This window comes from Astatotilapia calliptera, chromosome 7 (genome assembly GCF_900246225.1).
Source record: "Astatotilapia calliptera chromosome 7, fAstCal1.2, whole genome shotgun sequence".
Lineage (NCBI taxonomy): Eukaryota > Metazoa > Chordata > Actinopteri > Cichliformes > Cichlidae > Astatotilapia > Astatotilapia calliptera.
The window spans coordinates 37,595,563-37,609,819 of NC_039308.1; the positions used below are offsets into that span (position 1 = coordinate 37,595,563).

At 43.2% G+C, this 14,257-nt stretch overlaps 1 long non-coding RNA gene and 1 pseudogene across 1 annotated transcript; both read right to left on the minus strand.

Annotated features, from left to right (window-relative positions):
• Positions 1-4,163: 4,163 nt before the first annotated feature.
• On the minus strand, positions 4,164-4,836 carry LOC113026152 (uncharacterized). Its single transcript, XR_003272881.1, has 2 exons — positions 4,398-4,836; positions 4,164-4,310 (listed from the first exon to the last, which is right to left on the minus strand). It is a non-coding gene; the product is annotated as an uncharacterized LOC113026152 (long non-coding RNA).
• Positions 4,837-6,727: 1,891 nt separating this feature from the next.
• Positions 6,728-7,504, minus strand: LOC113026150 (putative nuclease HARBI1; annotated as a pseudogene).
• Between the last annotated feature and the right edge of the window lie 6,753 nt (positions 7,505-14,257).

Below are 14,257 nucleotides of genomic sequence, written 5' to 3' on the forward strand. Positions count from 1 at the left end.
AGAAGCTAATATATGACATTGGGTAATTAGTGAGTGCTTCACGATCAGTGTTGGTCAAGTTACTTGAAAAAAGTAATCAGTAACTAATTACTGATTACTCCCCCCAAAAAGTAATCCCGTTACTTTACTGATTACTTATTTTCAAAAGTAATTAATTACTTAGTTACTTAGTTACTTAGTTACTTAGTTACTTTTTAAAAACACGATTTACAACCTGAATAGGTGATAAAGCGATAGATCTTTCAGCCCAATTCTACTTTTTCTACATAATCCATCATACAAAATGTAATCAAATGGAAAAGTCTCTTTTTAAAACTTGTTTTATCAGTTTTAATCTTTTAACTTTATGCATCAAGCAAAACATTTAATTATATGCAACATTCTCTGACTTGAATAAATTAGTTTAACATTTAAACCTATTTTCTACACATTCCAGCACATAAAATAAAATATTTTTTGTGTTTTCACTCACTCTTTCAAACAGATGCAAGTAAAACACAGCAGAAAATAAATAAAGTCAAAGACTCAGCGGTCCTTTTGCTCTATTTTCACCTGTAAAGCAGGAGCAGGGTAGGCGGAGGGTTACCCTGGTGCAGGTGTGCTGCGGTCAGTTGAAGAATCCGCGCGAGTGTCTCTGTGAGTTTCCCATCATGTCGTAGCTACTCGGTGCTTGCTCGGAAGTTTAGGGGTTTTTTTCGCTGTAAAAAGAAGTTTTCTTCCCACGCACGATGGACGCTAATGTTTTTGTCACTTTTTATGGAATCAAACTCAAAGTAAGGTCAGTACTTCCACGCTTTAAACGCTGCACGCTCATACTCTCTCCCGCACTCGATATATTATCCATTGTTGATCTGCACACAGCTGCTGTCACCAACGTCGCACTTGCTTACGTCACTGTCATGAGACATTCTCGCAAAAAAAATCACGGTTTTAGTAACGCAGTAACGCAGCGTTCCTATGGGAAAGTAACGGTAATCTAATTACCGATTTTGCAATAGTAATCCCTTACTTTACTCGTTACATGAAAAAAGTAATCAGATTACAGTAACGCGTTACAAGTAACGCGTTACAAGTAACGCGTTACTGCCCATCTCTGTTCACGATAGTATAAACTGCATAGTAACTTTAAGCTAACAGAAAGCTAACACAAAGATGGTAAAACACACAATAATATCTACAAAGGTATTTACAAAACTCATATCAATACTAATGTTACACAACAGTATTTTTGAAATGCTTACTGATGTACGCTAACCACAATTTATATTCTGTCCAGTTGAATCGTATTACCAATACACACGGACTCATCCTTTGTCAGCCAATTATAGTAAAAATGGATTCTTATTGGACTGAATCTGGAGTCTTCCTGTTTTCCTGTGTGTGATCATCCATGAATTGAGGAAACTTCTTGGATGAGAGGTGAAACATCTTCAAGGAAAATTAAAGAAGTCCAGATGCTTTTCTTTCCAAGCTCCTTAGACCATGTGAATAAATGATAATGAGAACTCTGACTGTCTAATAGTAGAGGATCCTTCCTGACCCATATCTGTGAGGTCAGGTGGATTAACAACCTTGCAAGCGTGTGGTATGATGACATGCGAAAGCATGAAACTAGCATTTAGGTTCATGAATGAACTGTACTTGTGCTACATACATGATGATGTCTGAGCTCTACACAGTGAGCTGTCTGTGAAGACTCTAGATTAAAACAGCAAAAATGTTCATTCTTTTTTTTCATTAGAAAGATAAAAACTTTCGAGATTTTAATGGCAGATTTAACACATTTGCTTCTGATCATCACAAAGACATGCTTTCTCTTCAGTAAATCTTCCTGCTCTCATTGATTTAGATTAGATTAAAATATTAGGACGATAAATAAAATCAGGTTCTCCATTCTCACTGAGACAGTTTGTTTCTTTTAGCAATAATGTCATCATCTTGTTACCCCAACATTAGAAGTGATCTTACGTCTGTTGTTTCTGGATGTTTGTGATGCTGAGGAAAGTGAAAGAGCAGAGAGGAAGGAGACAAACAGCTTAGAGAGGAGGAGCCACCGACCCATGTGATTTCTTGGAAATCGCAGCTTTAACAGGAACCCTTCAGTTTATGTTTGTTTGCTTGTGTGTGTGAGATTGTATGATTGTGGGGTCTTTACCTTACAATATTTAGCTCCTTGATGTGATTTGTGATTTTCCACTTTATATAAATCAAACAGAATTGAATTGTGTCTGTGTGAATTGCTGATGTCAGTACCGATGTTTCTGTGGATGTTTTCTGCAAAGATAAAACACATTTCTGCAAAAAATTGTGTTTTTGTGAGAGAATTGTGTGAGTATCAGTATCCCTGAAAGCATGCATTGAGCAGATTTCTCTCTAGGAAAGAACAATTTCATGGTTTTAGTAAGAGCATCATCACTATAGCATTAGTTTACCTTTCTGACGTAGTGAGGTAAAAATGCTGAATATTAACAAGGTTACAGAACAGAGAAGGTTTGTCAGGGACAAAGAGCTGGATAACCATGATGGAAAGGCATGGTATATTCCCCACCATTGGCTGTATTGTTCACAGAAGAATAAGCTAAGATTTGTTTTTGCTTGTGAAGCTCCATTCCAAGGAACATCTCTGGGTAACAGCTCTTTTTGAAGAATTACCCACACATTCTTCTCCAGTGGGCCTGTTACCGATTGAGTAAAGGGGGTTTAAATGCCCTCTAGGGCTTTAAGGCTTAGGCTCTGAGCATGCTCACATAAAAATATTCATATTTTGTAGGTCATATGACTCTTCTTCCACACAACATAGTACAGTACCTGTGTGCAGCAATGTAGCAGCAAATTGTTAGTCTGGCGATTTAGCGTGCAGAGCGGTCAAATAAACAATTTAATTCCAGTTAAATATTTTCCCACAGAGTGCGCTCAGTGGGAAATTCTGTTCAATTCCCTTCACAGTCTTCTCCATGCTTCTTTATTACCTTATTCAGTGTTAACATAAAAGTGGGTAAATAATAAAAACCTGCAGTTTGCATTGGAAGTAGACAATACAGACCATTCAGAGGACACAGTACAGTTAAAGTGAGAGCAGAAAAGGTTTGGGAATAACAAAGAAGTGTAACAAAACAGAACTTCAGGACCAGAGAGTTCTTCTCTGATCTGCTGCTCTTTACCCTGTCAGGAGCAGAAGAAATGTAACAAAGCATTCAGAGGACAAAGCAAAAATAATTATTAACAGTTGATATACATGATCTAACGAAAAGTACCAACAGACGCCATGAAAAACAAAGTAAGTCTGAAATCATGTTGATTTTTTAGTTTCCAAGTGGAGATGAGAGGATTATGATGATGTGAGAGGATGATGGCAAACTAGACGAGAGAAACAACATTTGTGTGCTCCGACAATATCTTTATTTCTTTGTTTGGTTCAGTTTGCACTTTATTACATTATGTTTATTACATTATTTTTCATTTGTGTTCTGAATACTTTGCAATATCTTCTTGAAGTAAGATTGAACTATTGTAAATGACAGTAATACTGAAAAGACTTTGCTGCTTTCCAAGTGGGTTGTTTTTTGTTTTTTTAGGATTTATAAAATCCTTGAAAGTCTGCAGTTCATCGTTCAGGAGTGAAGTTCAGCATTTTTGCTTTGAAAAGTTTTAAAATATCTTAAAATATGCAAAAAACCAACAACATTAAAACTGTTTTAATGTTTACTACTGTTAAAATTTCATTTTTTTCATACAGTATATCATTTTCTGTTATAGATTTGTTAAATACATATTTCTTTAGTTCAAAAGTCAAACACATGGTGTCCAGCTGAGTGGACATGTTTGTAACTCCATGAAAAATAGAATCACAAACAAAATTTCTATTATAAATATTGTCATGGTCCTGGGTCATTTTGACCCAGCGTTTTGTGTTTCCTTGAAGTTCAATTTTGTGCCTTGTGTTTATTCTGATTTTGTATTCGTTTAGGGTTGAACCTGAAGTTTGGTGCTCTGGGCCCTGTTTCAGGAAGCCGGTTTAGAAAACTCAGAGTGAAAAACGATACGCAGGGTTGAGTAACCCCGAACTGTCCAACTCGGAATATTCGGTTTCAGAAAGTGTTACGGCCGGGACCGTTTCAGACGAGTGACAGGACTCAAACGCAAGACGCCGAACAGCTCGAAAATATATTTTAAGAATAATGTTTAATGTGCACACAAAATATTCATAAACAAAAGGTGAGCGTAGACGTTAACTAAATAATGATCTGGTCCGGGTCCGGGGATTGGACTGGAAAGCAAGTCACAAAAGGTCCAGGAAAAGGTCGGGGTCACTGTAACAGAATGCAAATGTTCAAAACATAGATAAGGAGGCATATGAATATGTTGTTTGGCTCAAAATCCTCCTTCGTACTGCGTACTTGCCAACGGAGGTCGGAGATGACATAGAGGGGGAGTAATCCGGGTGTGTAAATCCAAAAACTCCTGGCGTGGAGGCAGAGAGGCAGGTAGGTAGTTTTGGTGGTAGCCTGAGGGACTGCCAGAAGGTCCAGCATCCAAGTAGAAGCTCTTCGCCAGGGGTTTAACAGTTAGGTGTAGCTGAAAAAGGGAGGCGCACAAAAAACAAACATACAGTGAAGCAAAGGTGATTCACAAAAAAACACGTAAGGAAATTATGGTGGTGGCCTGCACTGACTGATGTTTAGCAGAGAATCTGGCGAAGAGAGATTGAGAACGCTGGCCTTATGAGTCCCCCGGCTAATTACCCACAGATGTCAGCGATCAGCAAAAACACTGAGGCCCCTCCCAGGGGTGGAGACGCCGGCTCGGAGGGAGACACACTGGCACACACCCGGACCATGACAGAAAGGCTGATAACAAGTAGTTCAGTCAACGCGGAGTTGCTTTAACCCCAAGTGAAGCGCGCGGACGAGGATACATAAAGCCCTGATCAGTGGAGCACAGATTAAGCGAGTCACCATGGAGACGGAGGGAAAGAAGGCGCGGTCAATGTATTTTACAGCGCTTGAGGCCGAAATTCTGATGGCAGTATATGCCGATAACATGCAAATTCCGCGGAAAAAAGTAACACAGCCTCAGCTGCAAAAGAAAGGGAGCATGCATGGCAAAACATAGCCGACAGAGTCAATGCATGAGTGTTAATATAAACATTGATCTAGGGATTTCCACCCATTTAACACGTTATTTTATTCTATTTTATTTTATTTTTTATTTTATACATTTCATTTTGTGATGTGATGTGAGCGCAGGTGCAACCCAACAGGCCCCAAACGTTCCTGGCAGCAAGTAAAAATGAAATATAAAAATATAGTCCAAACAGGTAAGGTGTAATTGTATTATGAGCCACAGTGCTTGGTCAGTTTGTCCCATGTAAATCAATTGCAGTTAGAGGCTACATTAATTTTCTGTCTGTAAGCACTTATTGAAATTATCTGAGCACATTACAAGTACATATTTGCTTACTCTGTATGCTCAAATGTGGCCCGTTATAGCCAACAGAAAAAAAGCGGAGGCCCGAAAAACAGGTGGGGGTCCTCCACCACCACCACTCACAGAGGCTGAGCAGTTGGCCCTCAGCCAAAACAGTGGGCGCCCTGTGGCCGAAGGCATCTCTGCGGGGACATCCTCTGAGGCAATAACCCCGCAAGACACAAGTGCCTACATAGGGGGTAAATTCAAAATAATACATGATGTGCATACATCCTTTCTTCACAGTCACCTTTGCAGTGCTACTCATTCATTTGATAAACTCTTTACCATAATGAATTATTTTGTAGTGAAGTTATTTTCCTACTGATTTTGCCTTCCCTCAGTCTTGGTTGTCCTTGAGAGCATAATGACAATGAAGTGTAAGCTGATTGGTATGTTTGTTAATTGCCATTTGGTCCGTTGTAAGTTATAAGTGACCTGTATAAACCTCATATTCTATCAGTTGATGGTGGTGGTGTACTGCATCTGGTGCAGCCTCCTGTTGAGCCAGACCAACATGCAGTTGTGAGTAATACTCCACAGATTATATGAGTTTACAGTAGAACAGCAATGTTGTTTATTTCTTTACTACAGGAAAATAATGAAGAAACATTGACAGCTGTTACAGAGGAGGAAGCAACAGAGACACTTTATGAGGTTTACATCTTTTAATACTTTGTGTACAGGAAACACAGGCGACCAATAAAGCCAGTTGAACAAAAAATCTGTTTATTCTTCTTTCAACATGTTGAGGTGATGGGTCAAAAGAAATGATTGTGACATATGGTGTCTCTGACTGCGCTTCCATCTTGTATGTCCGTGGGAGGGTCAGGATGTTCATGGTTTGGATCACTGCTGATGTTTGGTTCAGAAGGACAGTGTTCTCCTCTAATTGTGGCAATGTTGTGAAGAATCACACATGCCACAATAATGTCACATGCCCTTTCTGGGGTGACCCTGAGTCTTTGCAGGCACTGGAACCGGGCCTTAAGCATTCCGATAGTCATTTCAACTCTGGCTCTTGTCCTGCAATTAGCCAGATTATATCGCTGCTGTGGGCCCGGTTCAGGGTCAGGGTAAGGGGTAAGCAAATAGGGTAAACATGGATACCCGCAATCACCAAGCAAGTAGCCAGTGAACTCTCCTAAGACAGAAGGATACACTTCAGTTCAAATGTCCCTGAAGCAATTGGTCTTTATATATTTTAAAGTATTCTCAACTCACCATGTCCAAATTTTGTGCTCAGTGTACATTCACGGAATATTTGTGAGTCATGGACAGAGCCTGGCCACTTGGCTTCCACATTTGTGATAATGTTGGCAGCATCACATATGATCTTCACAGTGCAGAGAACACAAATTAGCATCCATTACTATAATGAAATAATTTGTTAGTTTGAAATGCTACAGGGAACTATGTACCTGTACATTAATGCTGTGGAAAGACTTCCTGTTCACATAGTCTCCTTCATTTACTGAAGGAGCAATGATTGGAATGTGAGTGCCATCTATACAGCCAATCACGCCTGGGAACCCTGAAAATAAATGTAAAATTTAAGTAGTAGTTCAAGTATCACCACATCATAAATTAAGTTTTGGTCATCCTGATACCTGCAATTTTGTGGCATCCTTCTTTGATAAATCTTGTGGGTCTATGACCGGGGAACACAAACGAGTACAGGAGACGTTTCAGTGCAACTGTAACATTCCTGACTGCCCGACAGACGGTAGCCTTGGAAACGTGCTCAGCTTCACCAATATTATACAGAAGGCTCCCGTTTGCAAAAAACCGAAGTGCAATACAAATAATATGTAATGAACTGAGAGAATGTCCGCGATGTCACATGCGTAATATATGGCCTGAGGATGTTATCCAAATAACTTATAGATTGTGCTGAGAAACGGTAACGTTCACACAGAAAATCATCAGGAAATGATAAAATGTCCATACGCGCTCTGATCACTCTCTCCCGGCGGAGAGCTCTGCGGAGAATTTGGGCTTCACGATCTACTGGCTCTTCAAGGAAGGAGCACGCCATGTCTGACACTTCCTACTGTCAGGTTTCCGACAAAGGGGCGGAGACAGTCAGGGTTAGTTGTAGTAAACCTGCTAGGGGGCAGGTTAGCTTCACGGCGTGTGTCGTCATAGTGACTCACTCAGGCTTCAGCTGAACTCGCTTTGTGAAACCGAAAACCCAGAGTTTTCGTTAACTCAGGGTATACTTACTCAGTTTTTCCACTAAACCGGCTTCCTGAAACAGGGCCCTGTTCATGTCCCCGTGTTGTGTTGTAAATCAGTCTGTGTGTTTCCTGCTTTACTTTGAAGGCTCGTGTCCTAGAGTTCCTGTTTTGTTCTGAAAGTCTGTGTCTGTTGTCATTGTGTTCAGCTTGTCTCCTCCGGTCCTCATGTGTATTAGGTTCAGCTGTTCTTCCCTCCTGTGTGTGATTACCTGATTACCTTGCGTGTGTATATTTAGTGGGTGTCGGTCTGTGTTCGTTGTCGGTCTGTGTTCGTTGTCGGCTCGTCTGCGTTCATCTGTGTCTCTCTGCCTTTCACCCCGTGTCCTGAGGATTTCTAGTTGCTCTTTAGTTTTCCCAGTTTAGGTTTCCGTTAGTATGTCTCATGATTCGTTGTCTGTTCTGCCACTGTCACCTGTAAATAAACCCTCACTCATATCGTCGGCTGTCTGCATTTTGGGTTCTCCTTTTCCTCCACACCACACGGCTCAACCCGCCAGCCGTGACAAATATTTTCTAGGTCCAAAGAGGAATACATTTCTTCACTAAGGATCTAATAATTTATGCATAAAAGGGTTAATAAAAAGAATGAATTAAATATAAATAAAATAAACATTTCTATTTAAGAAAAAGCTCTTAAAAATAATTTTCTATATAATGAGAAAAGGAGAGAGAGCAACAAAACATGACATAAAGGTAATAAATAAATAAAAGACACATCATGCAAAAAAAAAATATATTCAAACCATTTTAAAACCATTTACTTATTTTAATACATTCAGAAACAATTTAAAAAAATAATAATTTCTTCTTCAAGTGTCCTAGAAATAAACTTCAAACAGAAAATATAAAATGCTTCAGTTTCTGCTTGTTTTGAATGCAGAGTCCAAAATACAAAATCCACCAAATGTAAACAAAGAAATCTCTCATCTCTGTAATAAACAGAGAGCATCCTGGGAAAGATTCACCCTCTTCTACATTTCCCTCCAACTCTGAGCCTCGTTCACAGACTTGTGGCATCTGCTCTCATCCAGTTTGACTCCTTTTGAATGTTGTGAGCATTATTGTGAAACATCTGGCTAAACAACCAAAGCTATAATAACTTTGTGTTATTCAAATGTTGCATGAAAATACTGTTGAGCACTTTTGTTCAGGATAAAAAGGTTTGTTTGCTGCACTGTCAGTACAGCTCTGTGTTGGTTGGTGCAGGGTGGCTGTGGTTTCATGTTAGCAACAGAAAATCTTTTTTTTTTCTTTTCTGCCTGTCCCATTTGGTTCTTTAGCCGTCAGAATTGTTGTCTGAAGACCAACAAGGATACCCAATGGATTTACTTTGCCAAATGGATCATCGTGGCATTGCCGTATTGGTCCATTTGATCGACCTTTGCTTTTATTATTTATTATATTTTATTTTCAGATGTTACAGACGGGACAGACATGAGTGAGGGATAGGAAAGGGAGAAAGAAAGAGGAAGGAAAGGAAAAACAGAAGGGGAGAGGGACAGTGAGAAAGGGGGGGAGGAAAAAAAATCTCCTGGATCACCTGTTGAGAGAAGAATAGAAAACAAGCAAAAAAAAAACAACAAAGCAACATACTAAACACAACACCATCGCATTAATCTAGCTAAGTGTAAACAGCAGTAAATATTAAATATTCAATGTTGTTGTGCAGCACGCAGGACAGACAGCGCACAATGTGCTTTGAAGTAGCAGCCAAGAAAGGTGTAATTTAAGTCTACGAGCAGTGAACATCCGTGTGCATACCTGTGTGGATCAGCGCGCTTGTATTCAAATGGTTCCCACATGTAATGGTCTGCAAGAGGATGTAGCGAGCCATAGCCCCGTCCCCCAGGGCATGAAGCAGGCATGGAGGAGATCCAGGCCCCAGACATCCAGAGGCCTCAGAGTGCGAGAGCCCAAGGAGGACCACCGGAGGGGCATCCGTGCCACCCTCATGGGAAGGGCTGAGGATCCCCAGACGAGGCGTCACCCAGTAGCCACCGAGCAGAAGCTAGAGGGGGCTGCACGGGCGTGCCCGCCGGCTCTGCCAGCAGCCAGCTGTGCCAGAGTGAACCGAGCCGCAGGCCCAGAGGCCGGAGGCCCGAGGGCCCCCCGCACCCCGGAGGAGGCCTGACCGAGCAACAGGCGCCAGGCCCCGCCAGGTAGCCACCGGGAGTGAGCTGGTACATACCTGAGTGCCCAGCCAAGACACCAAGAACCACCAATACACCGACCCCTGAGGGCATCAGTCACCGGCAGGGAGTGTGGTGAGGGGAGATAGGCCTTGGAGGGCCTGGGAGTTCCCAGAGAGGTGGAGTCTAAGACCCGACCTGAAATATAGACACAGACAAACAGGCACACACAGACACAAACATGCATTCCCACCCTCATGCACACATATACAAACACTCAGCACTCACCCAACGTAAGGATTGACATAAATGGACATGTACACACAATCACACTCCCCAAACATACTCTATACTCCGGGTCCAGGTACCCTCACCCCCAGAGGGGGAAACAGAACCCAGACCCAAGAGATGTTACCCTTCCCCCCGGGGTGGAGGCAAGCAGACCGCCTCAGGCTCCGCAGCAGCAGGGAGGCCAATCGGACAGCCAACATCTCCTCCCAGCCCCCCCGCCCCAATGGCCAGCAGAGAACGGGGGTGTGTGAAGACCCCATACCTCCCTCCTCCCGCTCATGTGTAATGTTGCTGCGTGTTGTTCTAAAGTGCATTTAACACAAGGGAGAGCATGGTGCTGCTGCCAGAGAGCAGCAGGTGTTAGCACGGCCCCTCCCGAGAACCCTCAATGTCTACATGGATTTAAAATTGAGAGGTGGGCACCAGCGCCAGAGGTAGGTTTGAGTACACAGACCGTCCACTGGACGCCGTTAACGTGCCCACCCTCAAGGCCCTATATATATGTGTGTGTTATGAGAGTGTAAGTAATGTGGATGTCTAAGTTGTGAGATAAAATTGAGGCACAGGTGGCCAGAAGGGGACAGAGGGGGGGGTAATGTCTCCCCTGCACCCTTGTGACACACCCGCACCCCAAGGCCCTACCTGTGTGGGTGAGTGTGGTGGAGCGGGAAGAGGGAGGTAGCCGGGGATGGGGAGGAAAAGGAGGGAGGGGAGGATGCCCCTCCCTAGGGCCAGCTCCCCTGCTGACCCCAGTAGGCACCCCTGTCCTCTGGTACCCACCAAGGCAAGGGAGCCCAGGTCCATCCAGACTGGGGCCTACGGTAGCACTGCCAAGCCCCACAGGACCCGGGGCAGCCCACCCTACCCCATCGCAGAGGGAACTGTACCCACCCCAACATTCAATCGTCTCCCAGACTACACAAGACAACAGACACCCAGGTTAAGTTTATTCTCCACCTCTCTTATGTCTCTCCCCCACCTGCAGAGTGGACTCCTGCAAGGATGGAACAACCTCCCCGCCAGTTGAAGAGCCCCCCAGTTAGGCCAATGCACAAGAGGCCCCCTGCGCCAGGGCTGAGCCCCCGTGCACCCACCCGCTCACAACCTCGGTGACACACCGACGAGGACCGAAGCCCCCAAGGCCCAGCCAGAGCCCCAGCACGGAGGCGAAGCACCCCCAAACCCCCACGCCTGCCCCGGATCCACTCAGGGGCAGCCAGGCCACCAGGCCAGTAACCTACGTCCACCAGTACAGAGGATGGTCTTCTCTGCTTGTGTCCTACATATCAGTCTGAAACTGAGGACATACATTAGAATTAGACTTTAAATATTTTTATTATCATGTGATAATAATATTCTATTGTCATATTAATATAACACAAGGTTCAGTTTTCTTGTTAGTAGTGTTGTCCTTCAATAACTTACTTTTACTTTCTTACTCTGAGTACTCTTCAGTAGGGGTGGGTTTTGATAATCGATTCATCGATTAAAATCAATTCTGGCTCGGATAACGTGATATCGAGTCATTAAAATCCTGAATCGATTTTTCAATATAAATGTATTTTGCCCAAAACGCCAGAATCTCAGGTTAAATCTCACAAAATTTCTGTTAGAGTGAATTGTTAAATGTTGTCATTTCTATGCTTGCCAACTCTGATGAAAGAAATTCCACTGTCCTATACCCCCAGATTCTCGAGGTTCTGGTGGGGGGCTGTAATGTTTTATTGCAGATACATCCTATCTGGAAGATCTGCTTCTTTTGATGTAAGATTCCAGCGTTTACGACCCTTTGGTCAACAGGAGGTCTGACACACACACACACATTCTTACAGAAGTTCACACATATACATACAAGGCCTTGTCTTAGAACCATGTGGGCATGGCTTTGTTCTGATGTTTTTTGTGTGAACTGTGTCTCAATAAAAAGGGCAGCAAGGGAGGTCGTCGTCGGGGTCATTTTCGTGGTGGACACAGGCCTCCCTTGCGCAAGTGATTGATCGGTCGACTGTCTTGTTTTCTTCATGATGAATAAGTCTCTAGAATTAGCGGGGCTTGTGGAAACACAGACCCAACAATTTCAACAACCACCAAACAGCTAAAACAGTAAATGAGAGCAGGTACACGGATTCTGCACAAAGACGTAAACACAAAGCGCGGACCCGCCAGCGGATCAGAATCAGTGAGATGTCGCTTTTCTAACCCGACGGCACGGACACGATTGGGGCTGAAAGCCGACAGCTCGCTCGATTCTGATGTTTCGGCAGGTCCGCGCTTTGTGTTTACACCCTTTTGCGCTGATTCTAAGGCTGTTAGTTTTATCTCTCTCCAAACAATACAGTGGGGCAAAAAAGTATTTAGTCAGCCACCGATTGTGCAAGTTCCCCCACTTAAAATGATGACAGAGGTCAGTAATTTGCACCAGAGGTACACGTCAACTGTGAGAGACAGAATGTGAAAAAAAAATCCATGAATCCACATGGTAGGATTTGTAAAGAATTTATTCGTAAATCAGGGTGGAAAATAAGTATTTGGTCAATAACAAAAATACAACTCAATACTTTGTAACATAACCTTTGTTGGCAATAACAGAGGTCAAACGTTTACTATAGGTCTTTACCAGGTTTGCACACACAGTAGCTGGTATTTTGGCCCATTCCTCCATGCAGATCTTCTCGAGAGCAGTGATGTTTTGGGGCTGTCGCCGAGCAACACGGACTTTCAACTCCCGCCACAGATTTTCTATGGGGTTGAGGTCTGGAGACTGGCTAGGCCACTCCAGGACTTTCAAATGCTTCTTACGGAGCCACTCCTTTGTTGCCCGGGCGGTGTGTTTTGGATCATTGTCATGTTGGAAGACCCAGCCGCGTTTCATCTTCAAAGTTCTCACTGATGGAAGGAGGTTTTGGCTCAAAATCTCACGATACATGGCCCCATTCATTCTGTCCTTAACACGGATCAGTCGTCCTGTCCCCTTGGCAGAAAAACAGCCCCATAGCATGATGTTTCCACCCCCATGCTTCACAGTAGGTATGGTGTTCTTGGGATGCAACTCAGTATTCTTCTTCCTCCAAACACGACGAGTTGAGTTTATACCAAAAAGTTCTACTTTGGTTTCATCTGACCACATGACATTCTCCCAATCCTCTGCTGTATCATCCATGTGCTCTCTGGCAAACTTCAGACGGGCCTGGACATGCACTGGCTTCAGCAGTGGAACACGTCTGGCACTGCGGGATTTGATTCCCTGCCGTTGTAGTGTGTTACTGATGGTGACCTTTGTTACTTTGGTCCCAGCTCTCTGCAGGTCATTCACCAGGTCCCCCCGTGTGGTTCTGGGATCTTTGCTCACCGTTCTCATGATCATTTTGACCCCATGGGATGAGATCTTGCGTGGAGCCCCAGATCGTGGGAGATTATCAGTGGTCTTGTATGTCTTCCATTTTCTGATGATTGCTCCCACAGTTGATTTTTTCACACCAAGCTGCTTGCCTATTGTAGATTCACTCTTCCCAGTCTGGTGCAGGTCTACAATACTTTTCCTGGTGTCCTTCGAAAGCTCTTTGGTCTTGGCCATGGCGGAGTTTGGAGTCTGGCTGTTTGAGGCTGTGGACAGGTGTCTTTGATACAGATGATGAGTTCAAACAGGTGCCATTCATACAGGTAACGAGTGGGGGACAGAAAAGCTTCTTACAGAAGACGTTACAGGTCTGTGAGAGCCAGAGATTTTCCATGTTTGAGGCGACCAAATACTTATTTTCCACCCTGATTTACGAATAAATTCTTTACAAATCCTGCCATGTGAATTCATGGATTTTTTTTTCACATTCTGTCTCTCACAGTTGACGTGTACCTCTGGTGCAAATTACTGACCTCTGTCATCATTTTAAGTGGGGGAACTTGCACAATCGGTGGCTGACTAAATACTTTTTTGCCCCACTGTATTGACCGAACCAGCAGCAAAAGAAGATCCAAACTACGCTTCACATAAACATCATCATGAATTCCCTCTTACTTTTGCTGTTTTGCTTCCACCAGGATAAAATCACACGTCATGCACAGCTCGCTCTCTCTCTCTCTCTCGCTCTCTCTGTATACTTCAAGAACAGTTTCCAATCTAAAAATCTGTTTTCT